Consider the following 24,502-nt stretch of genomic DNA (forward strand, 5'->3'; position numbering starts at 1 on the left):
TAAGAATCCTGGTTCACACTACATTGCCATATGTCGGCCATGTCTTTTTGGCATTTATAGTCAATCATATACATTATAAACTGATGGCTTGGACAAATCAACACAGCTACATGTATATCGGAAAAGTCTGCAGCTGTCCAACTTTCCTGAGAGTTTGCAGACCATCAACAACAGCCTGTATAATAAGAACCATATCTGCAATTGTGATTCCCTGTCACGAATAGTGTGTTCTATTTGTTTCCGTTTACAATAGTTGCTGCAGGATTAGACTTTGATTCGAGCTCGCGGAAAGAAAACATGTTCTTTCGAGAAATGTTAAGATGAAAATGAGAACGCCATGCCGGGAAAAACTTGCTGTTGCAATCGTTGATAGGTTTGTGACAGTACAAGCATTGTTAACACCAACAATCACCAAACTATTGTGACAACAATGTTGAGATATGGCGATGGCATAAACCACTCTTTAGGGACATTAAATAATGCATAAAATAACACTAATTTACTTTGGTTAGTCTCTAGTAGTATATTAGTAGTAGAAACCGATTTTTAAAAGATACAATTTTAACTTTTCAGAGAAGCTTTAGTCTAAAACCTTATTCTACTTATAACTATACTAGCTGTGCCACCCGGCGTTGCCCATGTAATAGAAAAATCTTTGAACAGAAAATTGATTTGTATTTGACATATAACAACATTTGTCATTCTAACTTTCAAACTACATATCATGGGAGACGTGTGTCGTGTAGTTGAAATAAATTAAGAAAAAAATAAAGACAACTGTTAAGGTTTTCAAACTTTGTCAAACAACTGTAGCTTTCAAGCAATTAGCCTGGCATATTGCCAATAGATAATTCCACTAAGCTAGTTAATAAGATTAGGCTTCTAATGATGGTAAGCCATGACTATGAGTCTGCATTGTTGTCCAGCTCAGCTGTTCTAATAATAGCTATAGCCGGATTTCCAACAGATGGATTTTCAGATGGACTTTGAGAAATATATATATATATATATATATAAAGAAGTATAGGTTTCTTTTGTAGCTTTGAATTTTACTTTATCTTATTTATGTTTAGCTGTAGAAATAATTTTGAATATAAAAGTATGATAACTAACTAATTTTACTATATATACAGCCAAACGTGGATAACTCGCCTTCAGATAGCTTGAAAATATGATTACCTCGAATGGTTTTGTTTGGTCTACACGCAATGATAAATTGCTCCAGATAATTCAACCTCAACTTCGTTAACTCAAACAGTTTTTTGCCCAACGGCTACCGAGACGGTAGTTATTGCTTTAGAAACTCACTTTATTCCAAGCATTAGAGACAACACTCAACCTTTAGTTGTTTGTAGGTGTCATTATTACTATAATCGGCAAAATACTTTCGTCAACGAGTTTTCTAAAGGTTTGGTGAAATTTGATTTTTACAAACCATTCCCTTAGCGATGATTCTAGGAAGGCAAGGAAAAGTGAGGTAACCTTCGCGTATACCTCAAGAAAAATCGGCAAAAATGATCTTGGTTAAACGCTCAAAAAAAAAATATGTCTTTTCTTCTGAGCATTTCAAGAGCAATCAAGTTTTGCAAATTTTAATGTGAAAATGTCCTGGCAGTCACATCACGTAAAACAACAAACAAATCTCAAAGAAAAGAAAAATCTCTGTACTTTCTGATAAAAAGTTTTTAAACTTAACATTAAAAGCATTTATTTTGAAACAAGCCATTTATGCTTTTGATTTATATTATAGTTTGCATATGTACATGTATCTACTAATAAGTTCATAGACTTATGGCAGTGCTCTGATAATTTGAACGCTCTGATAACTCGAACACGTTCACTCGGTCCCGTGAAGTTTGAGTTATCCATGTTCGACTGAATATATATTTTACTATTGCATGTATATCTACATATAGATATATATATACACATGTATATATATATATATATATATATATATATATATATATATACATATATATATATAAGTATATATAGAGATAAATATATATATGTATACAGATATATATGTAGGACTTTTATATGTACATATATATATAGATATATATATTTGGATACATATATATATATATATATATATATATAAACATATATATACAGATATATATATATATACATATATCTGTCATTAATTAACACATGATTAATTAATGAATTAATCATGTGTTCAAGCTATCCGAGGGTGAGTTATCTGAGTTTCACAATATATATATATATATACATATATATAAAAATATAAGTGTGTGAATATATATACATATATACTTGTAGATATGTATATATACTTATATATACATATGGATATATACATTTAGGTATATACATTTATATACAGGACATATAGCGCCGTAGGTAAGTTATCGGGACAGTGATCATTAGGTCCTAGGTTCAAACCCCAACAACCGCACTCTTCTGGCGGTCTTTAGACAAGACCCTTGCTGGTATAACGTCTACAAACTCTATGATGAGTGCAATAACCAAAGCCATGCCTACTCGGACGTCACCCGGTCAAACAAGGCTCTCCTTGCCTGTAGCTGAACCAGGACAAGGAAATGGAAAATGGGCTACTGGTTCAAAACGGATGAAATAGACTCGAACTGATAACAGAGACTTCATGCAGTGCTACCTTATGAGTGAACCTCAAAATGGGGCTACATGGGAAGGATGCGTCAACTGTGTATAAACATGCAACCTGAATTGCCACTAACCGCTAAACAACTTGTAGCTCAGGAGAGTAACATATTCAAGCGGCACCCCATTTTGGAACTTGAAGTACATTAAATTAGGGAACAGTTCACCCAAGTTACCTCGACCAACAAGGAGTGTATATCAACACACACAACCATACATACACAATCTTGTGTTGACTCATGGGTTGAAGAAAACATGCACTTTGACCTTGACCCAAGGGTCAAAGAGCTTTTTGGAAAATATCATCAACAAGATGCCAGCTGCTAATGATTATGAAAGCATGGTACCACTATGGAGAGTTAGCAAGTCCATACCTCAGAAGCTGTTAGCAGACATTACCTTGGCACTGGAGTCAATTTCAACTTAATTGATCAGTGAGACTAATGCCCTAATTTGCAGTACAGCAACCGTCATCTTGGAGGAGATGGGCATTAAGCCACTGTCAACAAGGCTTCAAGCCATTTCATCTTGGTAGCTGAGGCTAAAAAATAAGACCAAGGACTTTCGCAAGAAAATTAGTAGGCTCAGTGAAAGTTCTAACCACAGTTTGGAGCATCCAAAAAGGGAGGCCACAATAGAAGCTCTAGAATCTGCAAAACAGCAGCTAGTACCACGCTCGGCACAACTAAAGCGGTACACCAAAGAGCTGGATAACAAGAGAATGAACAAACTGTTTATCAATAATCCATCTAAAGTGTATTCCTAGTTCAAAAGTAAACTGCGAAGGCCAATGTCAGATCCTCCCTGATCCAGCACCTCAAAGTTCTGGAAGGACATCTGGGAGAAAGAGACTACTCATAACACCACTGCAAATTGGCTGAAGAGGCTTAAAGAGAGCCACCAACACACTGTGGCTCAGCAAAGACTCACTATCAGCAAAGTGGACCTCATGTGTAGAGTGCAGCGTATGAAGAACTTGGCAGCACCTGGCCATGACATGATTCAAGCCTTCTGGTTGAAGAAATTGACATCATTTCACACTAGAGTGGCTAAGCAGATGGAATGCCTAATAGAAGTAGGCGATGATCCGGAATGGCTGACCAAAGGACGAACTGTACTTCTGATAAAATTTCCAAAGCAGGGGCCAATTCCCAAAAACTATCGACCAATAACATGCTTGCCCACCACCTGGAAACTGCTCTCAAAAACAGTTGCAGACAAACTGGAAGAGCACATGAGTCACTATATGACCAGTGCTCAGAAAGGAACTAGGTGCAACACCCGAGGAGCCGAACATCAGTTACTGGTGGATTGGGCGGTCTGTCAAGACAGCAGGAGAAGGCATACCGATCTTGCCATGGCTTGGATTGACTACAAAAACGCCTATGACTCAATTCTTCATAGTTGGATACTTGAGTGTCTCAGTATGTACAATGTTCATTCTGCTCTTGTGGCATTCGTCAAGATGTCAATGACCAAATGGAAGACGGAACTGGAGGCTAATGGCAAAAAGCTAGCGAGTGTAAAATTTAGGCGAAGCATCTATCAAGGTAACTCCTTATCACCGCTGCTCTTCTGCATATGCCTAATCCCTCTAAGCAATTTGCTAAAGAAAACTCAATATGGGTACCAGTTTAGGAGTGGCACCAAAATAAACCATCTTTTCTACATGGATGACATCAAACTGTACGCCAACAAAGAAAGGGACATTGATTCGCTAATACACCTCACTCAGGTATACAGCAAGGACATCGGAATGACCTTCAGTATTGAGAAATGTAGAAGGCTAATTCTTAAGAAAGACCATTCTAGGCTCACAGATGGCCTAAGAATGCCAATTGGTACCATCAAAGATATAGAAAAAGGGTACAAGTACTTGGGGATTATGCAAAGCAACACCAACCATGAAGCCGAGGTACGTCACAAAGCCATTACCGAATACAAAAAACGCCTTCGGCAGGTCCTATGGAGCCAGCTCAATGCCAAGAACCAAGTCATGGCAATAAATACCTACGCACTGCCAGTAATAAGATACCCAGCAGGCATAATAAATTGGACTGAGGAAGCCATCAAAGAAACAGATATAGCAACTCGTAAACTGCTGACCATGCATGGAGCACTCCACCCTAAATCTGATACTACTAGATTGTATCTTGATAGGAAACATGGGGGTAGGGGACTCAAAAGTGTACAGCAGACAGTGAAAGAGGAGGAGCAAAACATCAAAGCATATAAAGCCTCTATGGCTACTTCAGATAAGCTGCTAGCTGAATTTCAATCGGCTGCTCTTACAATGGACCTATGCCCTGATGATGAGGAAATTGACTGGCACGCGAAACCTCTTCATGTTGCTTACCACCAACAAATATCTAAGGTTGGCGATCTTCACCAGACATATAATTGGCTGAACAAAGGAAACCTAACAGCCAATACAGAGTGACTACTCATGGCAGCCCAGGAACAATTGCTCCCAAACAGGCAACTCCAAACAAAAATCTATCACACTAGAGACGATCCTAGATGCAGACTGTGCAAAGATGCACCTGAGACCATCTAACACATCATTAGTGTATGCAAGCAGCTAGCAGGAAACGCATACATTGAGAGGCATAATCATGTTGCAGGTGTTGTGTATAAAAGTCTATGTGATGAGTATGGCCTTAATAAACCACAACACTGGTGGGAAGCTCCTGGTAAGGTCAATGAAAATGACTGCGCTAAAATCCTCTGGGACTTCTTCATCTGGACTGACAAGCATGTCCTAGCAACTAACCGGATAAAGTTGTGATAGACAAGGACAACAAGAGGGCTACTATAATAGATATAGCAGTACACAATAACTGCAATATAGCCAGCAAAGAAAAATAAAAGGTAGAGAAATATCTCCCTTTTGAAGAAGAGATTGAAAAATGTTGCGATGCAAAAATAACTGTTATTCCAGTAGTCATTGGGGCACTGGGCGCCATAACACCGGCGCATAAAGTGTGGCTTGCCGAGATACCGACAGCAATCAACTGAGGTGAGTTGCAAAAAAGTGCGCTATTGGGAACAGCTAATATCTTGAGGTGAGTGCTTAAACTCCTAGGTCTCTGGTAGGAGACAAGAGTATGAGCCAAAATTACCACCCATATAGGGTTAATGGAGGGTTTATACTACGAAACCTTTCATTGATTGTCATGGCCCTCTAATATTTTCCCTTCTCCTATTGTTACTTTTATTAAAGGTGACATTCAATTAGAGACTGGTGTTGCATTTTACGTTGCAGTTGCGTCGGAAAACTTTGTAGCTGTCAAAATTTTCCAATAGTTTGCCGAGCTTCAACGAGAGCTTATATAATAAGCACAATTTCCACGATAGTTGTTTGCTGTCATGGATAGTGTTTTCTATTTGCTTTCGTTTATGATACATGTAGTCGTTGCAGAACTACGATTTGATTCAAGCACGTACAAACACAAAGGCCCATTCAATAAATATTATAAGGAAAAATTAGAACACCACGTCACAGAAAACTTGCTGTTGGTAATTTGAATGACTTTGTGATAGTATGAACATTGTTACCACTGGCGATCACGACGATAATACTCTATCTTGTTTATGTTTCTATTAATACTTTCTTCTGTAGTGGCATTGTATTAGGGGTGCTGTTCAAATCAAGGTGGTGTTCAAATAGAGGTTTTGCAGTATACGTACTTGTGTGCATATTACCTGTATATCATCCAATGAATAGGCTTGTTGAAGTCACAGAAAATTATGTAAATCAATAATTAGCCCATACTTAGAAAGTCAGCAAGCTAAAGCCTGATATCCTTACCAATTATTTGTAACTGTGACCACCACAGTATTGCATAATCAGTTGGTCAAACGCTGATGCTACAAACATTTAAACGTAACTCACTTGCTACTGCTTCTATGGGATAATAAGTTTTCTGAAATACTCACAAGGCTTGCGACCAATCTGAGATGGCCTTTTAGAAAGTGACTATTCACATGCATCTCAAAAAACACAATTTTGCTCTTTAGGCGATGAGGTAGTTTTGTAGGCAATTTGAGACATTTTACCATAATCACAATCATAAGACTAATTAAAAATAACCAGATAGACAAAATTTAAAACCTTCATTTGTTCAATATAAATGCAAAACAAAAGAGTTGTTACAAATGAAAACCAAAGATCCATTGCAAACACCTACAATATTCAGCATTCATGGCAAAATAACTGTATCAAAATAAAGAAAATTTTTATTTACAATCTCAAACAGATATGATCCATTTTGCTGATTTTCTCTTACAGTAGTAATATTTTTTGAAAACTCAAATCAATTCTGTCGTAAAATTAGAAAGTGTTTTTAAGCTGCAAATGACATAAAACAGAGATAAGTTTTTTGCAGTGTTTTAAGGTGTTCCGTCTTAAGTCAATTAAGCCTCTTAAGTTACTCAGAGTCAATCAAGGAATGCTTAAAAAAGTGCCTTAGCAATTTCAGCCCTGTTCTATAGTGTGATATAACACACTAAGCTTGCATAAGCATAGGGCATGCTTTTTGCTGCAAGCGAAAATCTTTTAAAAACAAAATATTTATTTTAGGCTCTCTATATATGTTACCGACACAAAAACTAATTTGTAATAAGATATGAAAACCCAAAAGAAGCCCATTTAATGAACAAAGTAAATTTTAAAGGAAGTCAGTAAAATTGACAGTTTGTATGTTAACGAGATTAGAAAACAACAAATACCTTATTGGTTAATAGTAAAAATATAATCATGAGAGTTGTCTATTAATGTCAGTGCACATAACTCCACATTAATCAATGTTACTATGACAAGAGAAATCGCCACAGTTTTATCTAAACTTTGTCGACTAGAGCACATTACCTTGCATCTATGTTCTTTGCTAGTTCGAAGCAACTAGTGAATCACATCAATTGTTGCTCACAGAAATATGTGGTTTGACCTTTATGCAAGTGATATTGCCATATGACAACAGCATTCTGTCAATCTTGTTACGACAAGATATTTATGAGATTAGCTCTACAAAATGTTTGTAAAAAGTTCACAAACTAAGGTATAAATAAAACTAGTTTTTTCTCGATTTATGTAACAAAAGCTACTATAAAAGAAAAGATAATTCTTAATTTACTAGGGTAAGCTGGCATGAATACTCTTCAAAGTACTAATGACAAAAAAACTTGTAAAGCTCAATGAACAGAAATTTCTTTTTTGAATTTTGGAGGTCTGTTCGGCGGCGCTCTGACTTTGATTGCTTCGGTTTTGGGTGCAGACCAAATATGTTTAGTGTTCATTGAATGCTTGATTTTAGTTTTATTGAATGAAGCTTTACCCAGGATTCCTTTGACTATTAAAGATCAACATGCACAAATTCTTAATAGAACTTATCAAAAAGTATCAATATTTTTCTATCATTTACAATTTTCTTTAATGTTTGAGGCAATCTGACTGCCAGAATGCTTTGAGATTTAAATTGTAAAAAATTGATTGGGGGTTAAACGCTCATATCAACTAGAAGTGTGATGATGATCTCTGTAGTGATGAAGAGGCCAATTATTATAGAGCAGTGATACTTGATGCTAGAACATGCGTGCAATAACTAATAATACCTATAGCAATGACATCAACTTGTGATACGATTTCACATGTTTTTTTTCCAAAGGGTTTAACCATGATGAGTTTTGGTCAATTTTAGTTTTGAAACGGTCGAACGGTCAGATCACCTAAATCATAAAAACAATCAATTTGTAAAAAATACCAATACTTTCTGTTAAAAATCATCAAACTTTGGGTATATTCTAAAATAATGAAAAAAAGAAAGTATAAAATGAAAATTAAAAAAATGTTGAAAAAGTTTTTTTCAGGACTGCTAATTAGCTTTGATGTTGAACACCAAATTGGAAGTTGTTGGTTAATTCATCTACAATTTTTCCCTTCAACTTTTAGGCAGTAGTTCCATGTAAGATTGCTTTGATACCATTCATCTCAGCCGTGAACTGTTTAGGCCGTGAACTATTTCTAATCAAGTTTTCTCATAAAAACACAGTATGATTAATTCTATGTTAACCAAGACCCAATGATAAAAACTGTACAAAATGAAAACGCTTCATAATAATTTGTGTTTATATTGTGTATTGAGCTATTGAGTTCATTGCTATTTTACTGAGCCAACCAATCATTACAAAATTATTTTATTCATTGCTTGAGTAAAGCGGTGTTTCTATGCAAAGTGCACTTTGACTTAGTTTTGTTACAGTAGTAAAATTGCAAATTAATTCTGCATGCGTTAATTCTTGCAAATTAAAATTTTAATTTTAATTTGCGAGAATTAACCAACAACTTCCGATTTGGTGTTCAACATCAAAGCTAATTAGCAGTCCTGAAAAAAACTTTTCCAACATTTTTTTAATTTTCATTTTATTCTTTATTTTTTTCATTATTTTAGAATATACCCAAGTTTGATGATTTTTAACAGAAATTATTGGTATTTTTTACAAATTGATTGTTTTTATGATTTAAGTGATCTGACCGTTCAACTGTTTCAAAACTAAAATCGACCAAACCTCATCATGGTTAAACCCTTTTGAAAAAAACATTTGAAATCACATCACAAGTTGATGTCATTGCTATAGGTATTATCAATTATTGCATGCATGTTCTAGCTTCAAGTATCACTGCTCTATCGGCCTCTTCACCACTACAGATATCATCATCACACTTCTACTTGGTCTGGTTTGCATGCGTTATGCAACAATATGCCAAATAGTTCAATAAAGAAGCATGAAACTCGAGCTAAGTGTTCTATTGTTAATTAGGAGCTTCTCAAACTTAACCTATTTCTCCAAGTATGGCACAGCAGTAGCATAGAGCACATATTGGCTGCAACTCAACTGAGCGATTAGTTGCTTAGAGTCATTTTTTTTCACTCAATGTCATTTTTTGGCAGCAAGCATAGAGCTAAACAGCAGAAGTAGCTGTGTTTATATTTGTATTCAACTAATCTTTATTATAAAACCACCTTGGCATTGATAAAACTATGTATATAAAACACAATCAAAATTGATCAAACCCCAATCGGTGTTCAGTTAAATGCTGCTTTAAAGGCTACTAGAAATTAGTCGCAGAATCAGAAGTTTTGGCGGAAGCACTATTCCTCGGGTGGAGGAGGAGAAATGCTGGCACCGGCAGCTCTTGCTCGGCCACCGGCTCCTGCACTTCCTTCAGAACCTGCCGCACCGGGACTCGCTGCTCTAGAAGGAGAATCTTCAAGGAGGCTACTTGAGGTAACTTCACAGTAGACTTGACACAACCCCTTTCCTTGTGCAAAGCTACTCTCATACCTCCTGTTCAGACCAATGTATGTTGTTCGTTGATCAGGCTCAAAGAAGTAGGGGTGTCCACTCTCAAAACGATGCTCAGGTTCAGGATAATAAAAGGTCAAATGATCTTTGTAGAAGTGATAATATGTCCAGCTAAAACAACATTTAAAGTGAACATACATGTATTACAGAATCATGGACAACAATTGTCATGTTGGCATGACATATGTGATGCATATTGGGAGTTGTGCACACATTAGTTACCATGCGTTAAATTGTACAATGGCCATTCCATGATGCGAATTAATTCTGGCTTTGTTAACAACTAAGAAAGCCAAAACTAAAGCACTCATGGACCTGTGGGGTCAATATTTAATTCACTGAACTTAAAACAGAGAACTACTGTAGGTAGTCCACTGTAGTACCTACTGTAGTACTACTGTAGGTAGTACGCATCACTCACAAACACCGATTTTAGCCTTCAAAAGAATGAAAAACTCTAAAGATTTGCAAGTAATAAAACTCGCTTGGTTTTTGCCATTTTTATTTTGCATATCGATGCAAGCAAGCACATTATGGAAACATTCATAATTTCAATGAATAAACAGTTTAGAAACAAGATCACAAGTTTACAAAAAGACTTCAGATGATAGACATTAACCACCCACTACACACTCCCAGCACAAATGGTGACAAATGTGAAATCATACACTTGGAATACTGTCACTAGTATCTGGTGCTCCTTTATTAGCAGTGTGAAACTGTCAAAGCTATGCTATGTGCACCCTTATTTGGAATGCTATCAAGTACTATTCAAGGGGTGTGCCCACATACTATCAAAATTATCCGCCAATATGATAATGCTAGATGTAAAGTTTGGGACAGTAATAAGTCCTCAGTAAGGTCTGATGGCAAACAAGCATGGAAATCTTTCATATAATAAACCCTGAGCCCATCTGAAGTCACACTAGGAAAAAGGATTGTATTGCACAAGAACAGAACCCTCATAATAGGATACCCAGCCAAACACACTGCCAACTACATAACTCGACCACCTCGTTACAAGATGGAATAATTGTGCACAACTATTACTCATGACGATCTCTCACAGTGCAAGAGACTGCCGGTATATAAGTATTGATAAAACCTTGAAGCTAAAATCGCAAAGTATATAGAACTTTAATTATATGAGTATACTATTAAACTGTGTGGTACAAACAAAAGTAAAACAGCCAATAGCTATACAGCCAATAGCTATACAGCCAATAGCTATGTAGCTATCGACGGTATAGAGCCAATAGCTATATATAGCCAATAGCTCTATACAAAAATTTGGCGAAGCGTTTTTCAAATTCAAAACATAATTTAACTACTATGTATGTATTTAGTAATCAAACATGCAGAAAGTACACGTTTCCAGATGCAAGAGTTTAGAGTACCTTGCTCCATGAGTCTTGTGAGCTTTGCTGTATGACCAGTAGTTGTTAGAGTAGGGACTATGGGAAGATGGCAACTCAGGGGAGATAATCGTCCTTGTACCATATTGCTCCACAAAAGTTGTGTTTGACTCTAAATATTCGCAAAATGCATTTGCAAAACTTGTTCAAGAACAGATTAAATGTGTTTGAAAACTTCAACAATTAATAAGAAAAATAATTACTTTAATAAAATAATTTATAGATTTTTTATAAATCTATTAATTTAGAGATTTATAAAAACTATAAAAAAATAATCATTTCATTTTGTTATAATAATTTTGCTTAAAGCAGTTTCAACAAGCTGAATATTAGCTAGCCCGTTTAATGTGATGATGTGACATGCAAAAATCGGAAAGCTAAGAACACATAAATCAAATTGAATATAAAAAAACGTTGCACTGAGAGTACAGTATTAGGTGAAAATTATTGCATGTATATATTTACCTGCATAGTAATTAGAATCATGGGAAATGGTGTAGAGGAAGGCACTCGATTGAGGATTTCTGGTCCTAAAGTAGCAATAAAAACCATCGGGTTCTCCATCAAGCTCAACCCTCATCCTGTAGGATAAATTAACAGAATTATTAACCTTTAGTAAATGCTACCAATTTGTACCAAATATTTATATAAAAGTCTGACTCAAATTTATAAAGTTTTAGCAGAATATCGCCAAGGAAATGTGATGGGTCTTATTACGATAAGTTCTTACACATTGCAAATAATGAGCCTAATAAATCTACAATATTACAAAGCGCTAACTTTGTAATCTTGCTTGAAACTGTTGTACTGAAATAATGATATATATGTTACCATATATATATGATATATATGGTAACATATATATATATATATATGATATATATGGTAACGAAAGTGTTTCATAAAATATTGGTTTTTTATGGGGCTCATATTCAAGGCCTTCAGACCAGTATCAGATCTGATCAGATCAGTATCAGATCAGTATCAGATCAGATCAGATCAGTAACATTTGAGTACAGATCAAGTTCCACTGTTTTACAATAAGGGTGATGCTTCGCTATGCTAACACATTTTTGCGTGTGAGAAGGGTTATAAGAGCAGAGCAACTACAAACGCTTTTAATGTACAAAAGTAGACCCACTTCACACAATACCAGGCTCAATAGATCATCGTAGAAATTTCTAGTTCTGTATAATTGTGGCATTTTATACTTGATGAGAAACTCAAGAACTCTTCATCGCATGCATTTTGTTGTGAAACAATTTGCGCTGAAAATGGGTAGGAATTTTGATCATAACTTAGCTTAAAGCTGTTTCCAAGCTGCATAAAATTATCAAAAAATAGATCTTTATTTTTAAAGCGATTGCAAAATCTCGAACACAAAACAAACTTACTTGTAGGTACGGCGACATTCAGAGCTGGAACCAGGAGTGCTGAGTTGAGGAGTGAGATAAAAATATGGTCCATTTGCATAGCAGCCAGCACCAGTTCTAAGGTTGCAGTTTATGATAGAATGCCCAGATATCAGCTCTATAAAACACAAAATGCTCTAAACCTTGTAGCTAGTAGTATATACTAACCGATTTATAGCCGACTGATCCAATTTCTTCTACATGCTGCTATAAAAGTTGCTGCAAATTTTAATAAATGAACTATTATTTAATGTTTCAGATATAGTGTAAAATAATATTTTGTGAGCAAGTCAAAAGTTTGCATTAGGAGCCTACCAGAAAGTTGTTTAACATGGTTTTTAGCTTAAGACATTTCCAAAGAGCTACATAAATGCTAACCATAAGTTCAAAATTACAAAATACCCCGCACCAGAAAGCTGTTCAACATGGTTTCAAGTTAGAAAGGACATTTCAAATGACCTACCCTAATTCTTAACCAAAGTTCAATGCTACAAATTACTCATCCCTTGAAAATCTGTGTGCTACATGTAAGCGAAGCTGTATTTATTGTGGAGGATTCTCGCATGCGGCTATTTATTAAACTGTCAAAAAATACTCACCCAGAAAGAATCCTGCGGCAATGAAAACAAGAAACTTCATCCCTGCTATCATTTGTCTTTGTGTCTCCAGATATAGATCCTGATTGTTTTACAAGCGCTTATATACTCTTCTTTAGCTTGATAGCCTTAAAACTGTGCTGATCAAGACCACTTATGCGAGCTTTACTCTACAGCTATCAGTATGCCATTTTACATTTCGGCAATGTAGCTAATTTTAAACTATTATTAGATAACTAGCTCTAGTCAGGGAAATTCGTAAACAAGCAAGCATATTATTAAAGACTGACCACAAGAAAGTGCTGGGGGTCACGCTCTGCAATTATCTCTACAGCTTTCTAAATTACTACCTATGACTATATATAATAACACACTTCTATGAGTTGTTGCATAAGATTGCTTCAAGTCAATTGGAAGAAGTTGCGAAAGACTGAAGCATTGGCCATAATTATAGAGCAAAACAGGTTGAAAGATTGATGTTTACTTTAGTAGAGAAATTCGTTGTTTGAAACTGTTACAACATACACACCCTCGGCATGAGCTGCAGCCTCGTACTGGTTCGGATGGTAAATTAGTAATGCTTCATGCCTTACTGATCACGCATCCCAGCTTACCACATGTTCACCGACCACATCGCCTCACAAAATCTTTCAATATTTTTTCTCACTTTCAACTTGCTTATTTTTGCATTTCTGGTGAACTTTTAAAAATACTTCATGAAATATGCCTAGAATGCTTTTATTCATCTTCTACAGATATCAAAGACATCGTCTTCCAATCGTGAAACCAACACAGACCTACATCCATCACTGTTTGTTTCAGTTTATGAACTTTCTGTCAGTAGAAGTATCAATTTACAATCCTGATTCTTTGGCAATGCTATTATATTATCAACTTGGAAACTGTTTTTTCAATTTACTAAATAGTTCCTTTTTTTGCTGTGTCCCCTTTAAGCTTGTATTAATTTTATAAAAGGTTATGCATACTAAAAAAAATATGATAAAAGCAACAATCAAACAAAATTGCTAAAATATTTTTAATAAAATAATAATGTTATCACAATTATTTTAAGCGTTATTTCTATTTATCATTATTTTATTTTAATTAATTACTTCATATTGAGAAAAGTATTAGTCATATCTACACTGTAGAATGTGACGGAATACCAGATGTACTCAAATGAACATATCAAGTGAAAGCTGCTGTATTATGCACTAAATTAAGTGTTTGGTCTTGAATGTTTGTGTGCCATCCCTTGTAATATTTTGTAATTTTCTGAGCCTGACTTCACATTTTCACAAATTTGTGTATTAAAAAAACATTTTATTTTTGCAAACAATATCTAAAAATTTCATCATTCATCCTAAGTTTTAGCCACATGGAGTGAGGATGCATTTCAAAGTTAGTTTTATGATACTTTACATCAATTTTCGATTAAAAATCCACTACATGGAAAATATACAAGCAAATTAAGCTATCCTTCGTTTTTTCGTGACGTCATTCTATCGTTGTCCGCTATTTTTATGGACACATTTTATTGTTAAAAACACAAAGTTTCTGCAATTAATTATTGCAAACAATGCTGTTGTTTGCAATTTTTTTATTTTAGTGTCAAAATAACACCGAAAAATACTATTATTGAGGAGAATTGCGATCGTTTTCTACAAAGATGGTGGCTTTTTCGCGGATGAGGGCATGTGCAAACAGGGTGATAACGTAAAAAAAAACGATGGATACATTATAAGTCCTTTATGGCGTGTTTTATGTTTTGCTGCATAAATAGTTGATTGTACAGGAGAGAATATTACTTTCTACTTACATTTAAAAAAATGCACATTGTGGTTGCTGATGCAAGTATGAGAAATAGTGAATGTGATAGAAACCTTATAAAAACCCGCATTTGTACACATGGGCAGCATAGATGTTCCCTGAAACACAAGCTGCCTATGCCAACAAGGTTAATATCAAACAGCATCAGTGTATAAAAATACGTTAATAAGGCTGGGCATAATTTAATGTACCAGTTTTGAAGAATTTCTGCAGGTTAATAACAAGGCTTTGTAAATTTTAGAAAATATTCCATTTATACAGAATATAAAATACATAAAAATTCCTATCTAACCAGGCATTGCTTGATGTAGGTCTACCTTTTGTGCACTAAATAAGTCACAGTGAGTTTGCTCATAACACTTCCTTCACTGGAGAATTTGTTAGTCACGAAGCATCGCTCTTATTCTATAACAGTGGAAAGAGGTCTAGTGGCACAACTGGTGTGTATTCACTGATCTGAAGACCTTGAGTATGAGCCCCGCATAAACAATCTTTTTCAGAGCGCTTTAATTACCACCTCTCTGATATCTCAAGTACCATGGTTTTAGGTAATATTACAAAGTTTTGTCAAATTTTTTCATTGTTAATAATCTTTCCTAATGCACTAATTTACAACAACTTACGTATGCTAAATACTAAAGCTCGGTGAATTCGAGAAGGCAGCATAAATTTTTTCAAGTCTTCTTAACACTTTTGTGCGACAGCGTACACACGTAATAGAGAAGACCAATAGTGTCAGGTACTCAAATTCTTTTATAAAATCAGTCAGCACATCAGCCTGTATCTGCCTCTGACTCTTAGCTTAGTCATATTAAAATATAATTCAAAGCATTAAAATGAACACAAGTGATGAAATAGGGAAGCAGGACTTCTTGCTTAGTTTTAGCACCCAAATTTTGGTTCCAGTCTTTTTCTAATTTTATACTAACTGAAACTGACATCTGAGTGCTGATTTTCTACTTTGACTATGAAACTAGTTCTATCCAAACTGTATCGTAAATCAGCTCTGACATACGGATGGTAAACCAAAATATTCAAAATGTATTTAAAATGACTCTATATATGATTAAACCAAAAGATGCCTGATATGAAATCTCGCAACTTTACGATAAACTAGCACAAAATTTTAATAAATTTTAAAAGGAAGTATTATGTCTTAAATTAGCTGTTTGCCTAGATGTTTCAAGATTACATAAACCAAACTTGATTGTGGTTAAAAGACTCAGAAGCCAAATACTTGCATAATGATGTCACAAGCTGGTTTCGTATTGATAGTTGATATCAGATATTGCGTTCAGGTTGCAGCATTAGGCTTCTCCATTCTGTTGGCTTTTTTGCTACTACTGTATATTCATCATGATTGCACTTTCAACTGATTTGAGCACTTTCAGCACCATCAAGTTTTGTTGATTTTAATCTTGAAGCATTCTGGCGGTCAAATTACCTCAAACAGCAAAACAATTCCAAATAGTAGAAAGAAAGTTGACACTTTCTCATAAAATCTACAAATACTCAGTGCAACTTATTTTTAAGAAACCAGTATGTTGATGATTACTAAACACATGATTTTTAAATGCTTGTACATCAGTAAAAAAAATTTGTTCATATTTCTATTAAAATTGTTATTAGAGATGTAATATACTTATATACACATATAAAAGCATTAATACTATAAATAAAAATAATTAATGCTTTTTAAACACTGTGTGTGTTTTTAAGAACGTTGTTGAACCAATAATAGCTTTTTTCAGCTTGTTCGGACATGGGTGATTGCAGTGGCAAGGAATTCTTGACAACAAAAAGCTTGTCTAGTGCAGCATTATAAGTGCTGTCAACATAAAATGCACAACAAATAACTATTGTATAACACTTCATGGTACATTTTTACTCAACTAGATGTAATTATTTTCTGGTATAAACATCTGACTCAAATCAAAACTAAAAGGCACATCTGAAACACCTGCAGAGGCAAAACTAAAAAAAAAACTAATATTATCTAGCAAAATTTAAAACTACCATGTATTTATTATGAGATATAAAGTTACAGCTGGATGTACCAATTTAGCTGAAACTATTGAGGAACACAGTGTTACTCTTGTGCAAGAGGAGGTGCAATGCTGACATTAGCTCCAACTATTTCTCATCAGTTTGTGCTTTAAGGACCAGGACTTCTAGCAGTAACACATTTAGCTTGACGAGGAGCACGCTAAATGCAAGCACAATTTCCAAGCACAATCAAATGCTTGGAAATTTGGCAAACTTTAAGTAGCTTAACAGTCAATCCTAAAAAAGGCGTGGTCCTCGGTTCACTCCATGCTCACACCTTATTTTTAGGATAATGGAAGTTGTCCACTCACTTGGCTTAAACAAGTAGGAGTGGCCAGCTTCAAACTAGTGTGCAGGAAAAGGGTAGTAGAAAAAAAGGGTTTTGTGTGGAAGTTGTTAGTGTGTGCTTTCGTCGCAGTAGTCGATATCGGTTTGCATTCAAGTTGCAGCGTTACATGTCTCTATTATGTCAGTCTCTGGAACTACAGACACCATAATCACACTTTCGATTAATCTCAGCATTATAAGTGCAATCAATTTTTGTTCATTCTAATTTTGAAACATCCTGGCAGTCAGATCATCTCAAACATCAAAAAAAATTCCAAAAGATACCAAATATAACCTATTTTTAGTAAAATCTACAAAACATTTGTGCACTTCATTTTCAAGTAGCTAGTAAGTTGAATATAATTAAATACAGGATGTTTACACATATACAAGTATTGATACTGTCAAGGCAAAACACTGTGACCAGGGTTGTCGCAATCAACCTGCGAGTCAAAACTGTCACCGAGCCAAATTTTTCAATCACATGTGAACGCTCAGTCAGTTTTAAAGACCAAAAGAACTGATTAGACAACCGAAGGTAAAACAAAGATAATAGTGGTCAAATCTTAAAAAGAAGAAAGTACAAACAAAGAGCAAAATCTGATCGTTTCGGCAGAGCTGTATGCACACACTCTTTGTATGCTTGAATGTGGTTCATTGCCTGTCATATGTGTATCCTCACATACGTATATTAATTTATTAATTGTAATAATAAATATAATTGATTCATAATTAATTATAATAATAATCATTAACAATAAATATATATCATTGAGGTTAACACTAGGTGTTTTTCTACTACCCTTTTCCTGCAAACTAATTTGAAGATGGCTACCCCTACCTTTTTCAGCCACTTGAGCAGATGAACTACGTTAGCCTAAAAATGAGGTATGGGAATGGAGTGAACCGGGCACCAGGTCTTTGTCAGGTTTACTGTTAAGTTACTTACAATTTTCTAGATTTCTAAGCATCCAATGCATGTGCTCCTGGTCTAGCTAAAAGTGTTGCAGCTGGAAGTGCCGGTCTTTCAAGCACAAACTTTCAAGGAAGAGATGGAGCTATTATCAGGATTGAACCTCCTCCCGCACAAAAGTAACACTTTGTTATCCTCAACGGTTTCAATTAAACTGCTACATCTGGCTGTTACTCTATATCTCATAAGAAAAGCATGGTAGTTTTAAGTTTTACTGAATGTTATTTCTTCAGTTTTGCCTCTGCACATGTTTCAGATCTGTTTTTCATTTTTTATTAAAACCAAATGTTTATACCACGCAATAATTACATTTAATTAAGTAAACTATACCATGAAAGTGATATAAACGAGCTCTTTGTTGTGCATTTTATGTTGACAGCACTTACAATGTTGTACTAGACAAGTTTGTAGTTGTCAAGATTTTTTTGCCACTCTACTCCAGCATGTTGAAACAATCTAACAAAACTATTATTTGTTCAACAATACTCTTAAAACACACACAGTCTCTACACGCATTAAGCTAAGCAAGCATCATACTTGGTCGTCAAGGAATTTCTCCCATTGTTGTACTAACAACTATCAGCTCTGATATGATACAAGGCACATAATCTCCATTGTACATGCAAGAAATATAACTTAAGTAGTCATAACACTAGCAAGTTTAGTCTGTCCAGCTGATGGTACTATGCTACTCAGTATTACTTATTTATATCGGTTCTCAGAAGATAATGGTTGAAACATATCTACATATGATTTGTATATATACATATATATATACATGTATATATATATATATATATATATATATATATCAATGTTGAAGTATGTCTGCCCCTCCAGGTATAGATCTTAAAGATTGACTTGCAACAAAGTTCACATTATAGTTATTTGGTATCAAAAGATTTACCATGTCTTATGCTGTTGTGTTGTAGGTGCCAAATATGTGGAAATTTGATTACAAGCTCTTAAAAGCTAAAAACGAAAAGCCGCCGTAGATCGGAATCTCTTATTGCTCTGACGTAGTCATGACAGTTTGGTTATTGTATTGTCATGTGAATGTTCTCATGTGAATTGAAAAGCTAATAAAACCCAATATAAACTTATCGTAGCACTAGTTTATGACAAACACTTCGGGTTTTACCAAATACCTCGTAACAAATATATATGCTCGCTACTTTACAGTTTTGTTTCGGCTTGAACTAATCGTCAAGTCGTAATATGATCATGTGACCAAATACTTCACAAATAATTTTTGTAGCACTTTTCGATTATCACAGGTGACCAACAGGCTCGTCATGATTACTAGACAGTGATATACATTTCTTCAAGCTAAGGTTAAAAGTTTAACAAACTTTTACGGTAAGTTATAAGATATCACTGCTAAAAGTGACAGCATTACAATGATGATAAAATAGACGCGTAAGAACAATAGACATAGTTTTATTGAATGCGTGATAAATATTTGTGAAAATATTTCGACGGATAAAATTGCATGAAAGTGCAAACAGAAACCATTTACCACAACTACATCACACTTGAGCCGTTTTGAAAAGATAATCCAAATTACGGTGGTCTCGCGTGGCTGCGATTAACTGTTCGTTTTTGAGCTTTTAAGAGCTTGTAACCACATTTCCACATATTTGGCACCTACAACACAACAGAGTAAGGCATGGTGATTTTTATGACATTAAATAACTGAAATGTGAATTTTGTTGCAAGTCAACCTTTAAAATCTGGATATTCGAATTCTGTTTTCTGATGGATTTGAACTTTCTACAAATGCATCAACATGGTTCACATGCCTAATTAAGCTCTATCACTGAGCTACCACCCCTTAATTTTCAGTTGCACTATCATATACCACATAATCCGTGTGCATGCTAATTACGTTAGCCTTAGGTTTTCACCAAAGACTTTGAGATTTGGTCGTCTCGGAGCTCAAATATAAATTCGGCTCTCGACCAAACCGGAGCATACGCGTTGCAAGTAACAAAGCTCCAGAAACGCATGGAAACATTTCCTAACAAACGGAGAAGCATTGCATAAATTCTTTACAAAAAGAGAAGAACCATTTGAGACTACGTCTCTACAGAACAATTTTGCTAGAGAGATAAATCTTCCAGTCGAGTCACCTTAAATTTTTTTGGAGAAGAAATCTCCTTTAAAGAGTTGAAGTAAACGTGTTTATATTATTTTTCTAGGATTTTTGACGTAACTGATCTGTTGCATTTTTTGTTGTTTTATAATTACTTTTTGCATTTATAGTGTTGTATCTTAACCTTTAGTGTTTTTGATGTTTTAAGAACCAAATGTACGAAATGTTTACTGTTGGTTTTTATTTCCATCATCAAAAATAGAATACCTTTTATTAAAATTATACACAATCTATATCTACCCATTTCTATTTATAGTATGCAGTATACAGTACAAATTATGATGCAAAATGATCAAAAAATAATTAACCGAAGTTGTTTTCTTGCTTTGGAACATATTACATAATTTACATAGTTTTATTTTAATCGGAAAATTCGTTTCGGATTTAGAACAACTCGGTTTTCAAGCAGCCTACTTACACATCGCTAAACGTTATGAAATTTTACATGTACGGTGGTTTGAAAACCTTTACAGTTATTTTATTTATTTTCGAGTTAGTTGTCCTGCACAAAACCTTTTCCTCATGATATGAAGTGTGAAAGTTACAGTTGTTTAAAAAGGTTTAAAAACCTTCACAGTTGTTTATATTTTTTCTCTTCATTTATTTCAATTGCAAAAAACACTATTCTCATGATATGTAGTTTAAAAATTAGAGTGTCAGATTTTGTTATATGTTAAATAAAAATGAATTATGCTTGATTGCAGTAAATTATTTTTATATAAAAATAAAATATATTTTTATCACTATATTTATTGAATAATATTTTGTTGTAATCATAGTAAAACAGACTATATTTATGATTAATTATTTCACCTTTACGCTTCATCAAATTTTTATTTTTTTTTCACAAATTATTTCAACAAAAGTCCTTTTTCATATTATGAAATTTAAAATTTGTAGTTCTTTGAAAAAGCTTGAAAACTTTTACAGTGGTTTTCTTTTTCCTGTTCATTCATTTGAACTTCTTAAAAGTATTTTCTCATGATACGAAGTTTAAAAGTTAGTATGGTAAATGTTGTAGATGATATGTTATATGAAAATAAATGTTATTATTTGTCTTTTAATGGGAAAAAATGATTTGGATTTCGAACAACTTGGTTTTCGAACAATCTTCTTACACATCGCTGAAAGTTACAAAAATTTTAATTTACCGTGGTTTGACAACAGTTGTTTTATTTATTTCTAATTTAGTTGATCTGCACAAAAACTTTTTCTCATGGTATAAAGCTTGAAAGTTACAGTTGTTTGAAAATTTTAAAACCCTTTAGCGTTGTTTTAATTTTCTCTTTTCATTTATTTCAATTACACAAAACGTTTCTCACGAAATGTAGTTTGAAAATTAGAGTGGCAAATTTTGTTACATGTTAAATAAAAGTAAATTATATTTAGTCATACTAAATTATGTTTATACAAAAATAAAATGATTTTTGCATTACGTTATTTATTTTAATAATTTTTCAATGTAGTCATAGCTAAACAGATTATGTTTAGTCGTTTTTCGGTTTAGTTGCTTCTTTAAAAAAATTGAACTTGTAATGTGTATGTTTTTAAAAATTTCATTTATAGTTTCTGCTGTTGTCAGGGACTAGGTAACAACAAGTTGTGGAGGTGAACTTGCACTTAAAAACTAAGAGTTATCCTCTATCACTTTATCATTTTGCTGCATAGCTTGCTCAGATGCAAGCTAGAATGGCTGGAGCCTTAGAGCGATTCGAATTAAACGAAGGATTTTTACGCTACTTCTGAAGCGTGATAACATCTAGACGGCCTAAGCAAAAAATTTTTACTTGACTTTATTATGCAAAGATTTGGATTTTTGCTTGACTAAACTTCCATTGCACATAAAAAGCTAATTTCCGATATAAACTGTAGCAAACATATGAATCAATGTCGTGAGTTTTTAGACAATGTTGTCAAATATATTTATAAAATCGATCAATGCATTCCAGTTTAGCATGTCAATAAATCCCCAGATCCAGCAAGTTTCAATTTACATTCAAAAGGTTTTCATGTTGTGCATGGATTCAGAGTTGACCTTTGCCAACGAATTTGCATCCTCCCATTTTAACAATTTAGAGTTGCACTGTATTGATGTGTTCAAGATTAGCATGTGCTCCTCAAAACATAACTTGTTAAAGTAGACTTGTTTTTGAGTAAAGGTCACTATCCAGTCGCTGTTTGTATGTTTGTTGCTCCACATGTAGCTTATCCAGGATAGCTTTTTCTTCAATATTAATAACATTAATATTTCTACATGGCAAAGCAGCAACAGAATTTCTTACATGCAGTTATTACTTTAAAGGTTGCATGAACTACACTACTATTTTTAGCAAAAAAAAAGTTTCATTCTCGAAAATTTAAGCCTAAGAAGTTGACATTAGTCTGAGTAGGACTATGTACAATCACAAAGTTCAGTTGTTTAAGGGATACCTAAGGTATTAAAATAAATAAAAATTTAGTTATCTCTTCATGTTCATTTGCCCAACCTTTCATTAGCAATAGTAATTATAACATAACCGTACAGAAAAGTAATGAAATGCGCTGAATTGTTTTTACGTTCACTGGGAAAAGCCTAACTGTGTAATATCAATGTAAATCCATTGGCAGCAAATGTTTCCATGGCGTCAATTAATAGTCTCACTGTAAACACTTATGCACAAATATTGCAAAGTTAAATGGAGTTTAATCCATTCGAATTTTACCGTTTTTATCATTCAAAGTGGAAGAAACTGTGAATCTATTCAAAGCATAGAAACCGAGTAGTTATAATGTTTGCATGCTGCAAGAAAAAGCTTGTGGAAACATTTATCAGCGTTTTAATGTGAGGTTATGTAGGTCTCCACCAGTAATGTTGAGTTCAGTTCCAGCTGGTTTTCGCAGCAATGTCTGAGATCAAAATTGTGTTACTAAATAGTTTGGGATTCATGACACATTGGCGCCATGTGCACTCAGGTGCAACAAGTAATTAATGGTTTGAAAATAGGCTTGTCACCATAACTTGCAAAAATTATAGAAATAGTGCATTCAATGATAAGCAATTGACACGAAACTTATTTTCTTAGTCGACAAGCTGAAGAGTGGATGGTCTAAATAGACAAATGCCAATCAGATACATGTAGATACTTTTAGTGAGCTTATTTTGCACAAAGTATAACTTAAAAGTGAGTCAACTTATTGAGTTTTTATTTAAAACCTAAACATTATGTAAAGCTCCGCATTGATGAGACTCATCATGTCCAGTCAGGCTCAAAATGCGGCTCTGACCACCTGAGCTAATTTAAATTTTAAAGCTTCGCATTAATTAAACCAATTGGATAACAGAGATTAGTTTGTGACAGAGAACGTCAGGAGACACAAAGACACAGGGTTATAACTATAACATTATAACATAACTTACATATAAGATTGTATGTTATACTCCTTCAACAGATAGAATCCTCTAATAGATTAGCAGAAGCGCAGAAAAAATAAAGCATTGCACTGGATTTGATCTAAGGACACTCTAACTCCTGCACCGATCAAGCAACTTTTGACTGCTAAGAATAGATGTGCATAAAATTATTGCGCCTGAAAACTTCTCATAGCCCACTAAATGACCAGAGTACTAGTTTTGTTTAATATTCAACAACTGATACTAAATTGGGAAAAAGTAGTTTTGTTATAAGTTAAGGAAATTCTTGATCAGGAAACTTGTATTAGAATACTAACTAATAACTACTTGAATAATGCAT

This window comes from Watersipora subatra, chromosome 5 (genome assembly GCF_963576615.1).
Source record: "Watersipora subatra chromosome 5, tzWatSuba1.1, whole genome shotgun sequence".
Lineage (NCBI taxonomy): Eukaryota > Metazoa > Bryozoa > Gymnolaemata > Cheilostomatida > Watersiporidae > Watersipora > Watersipora subatra.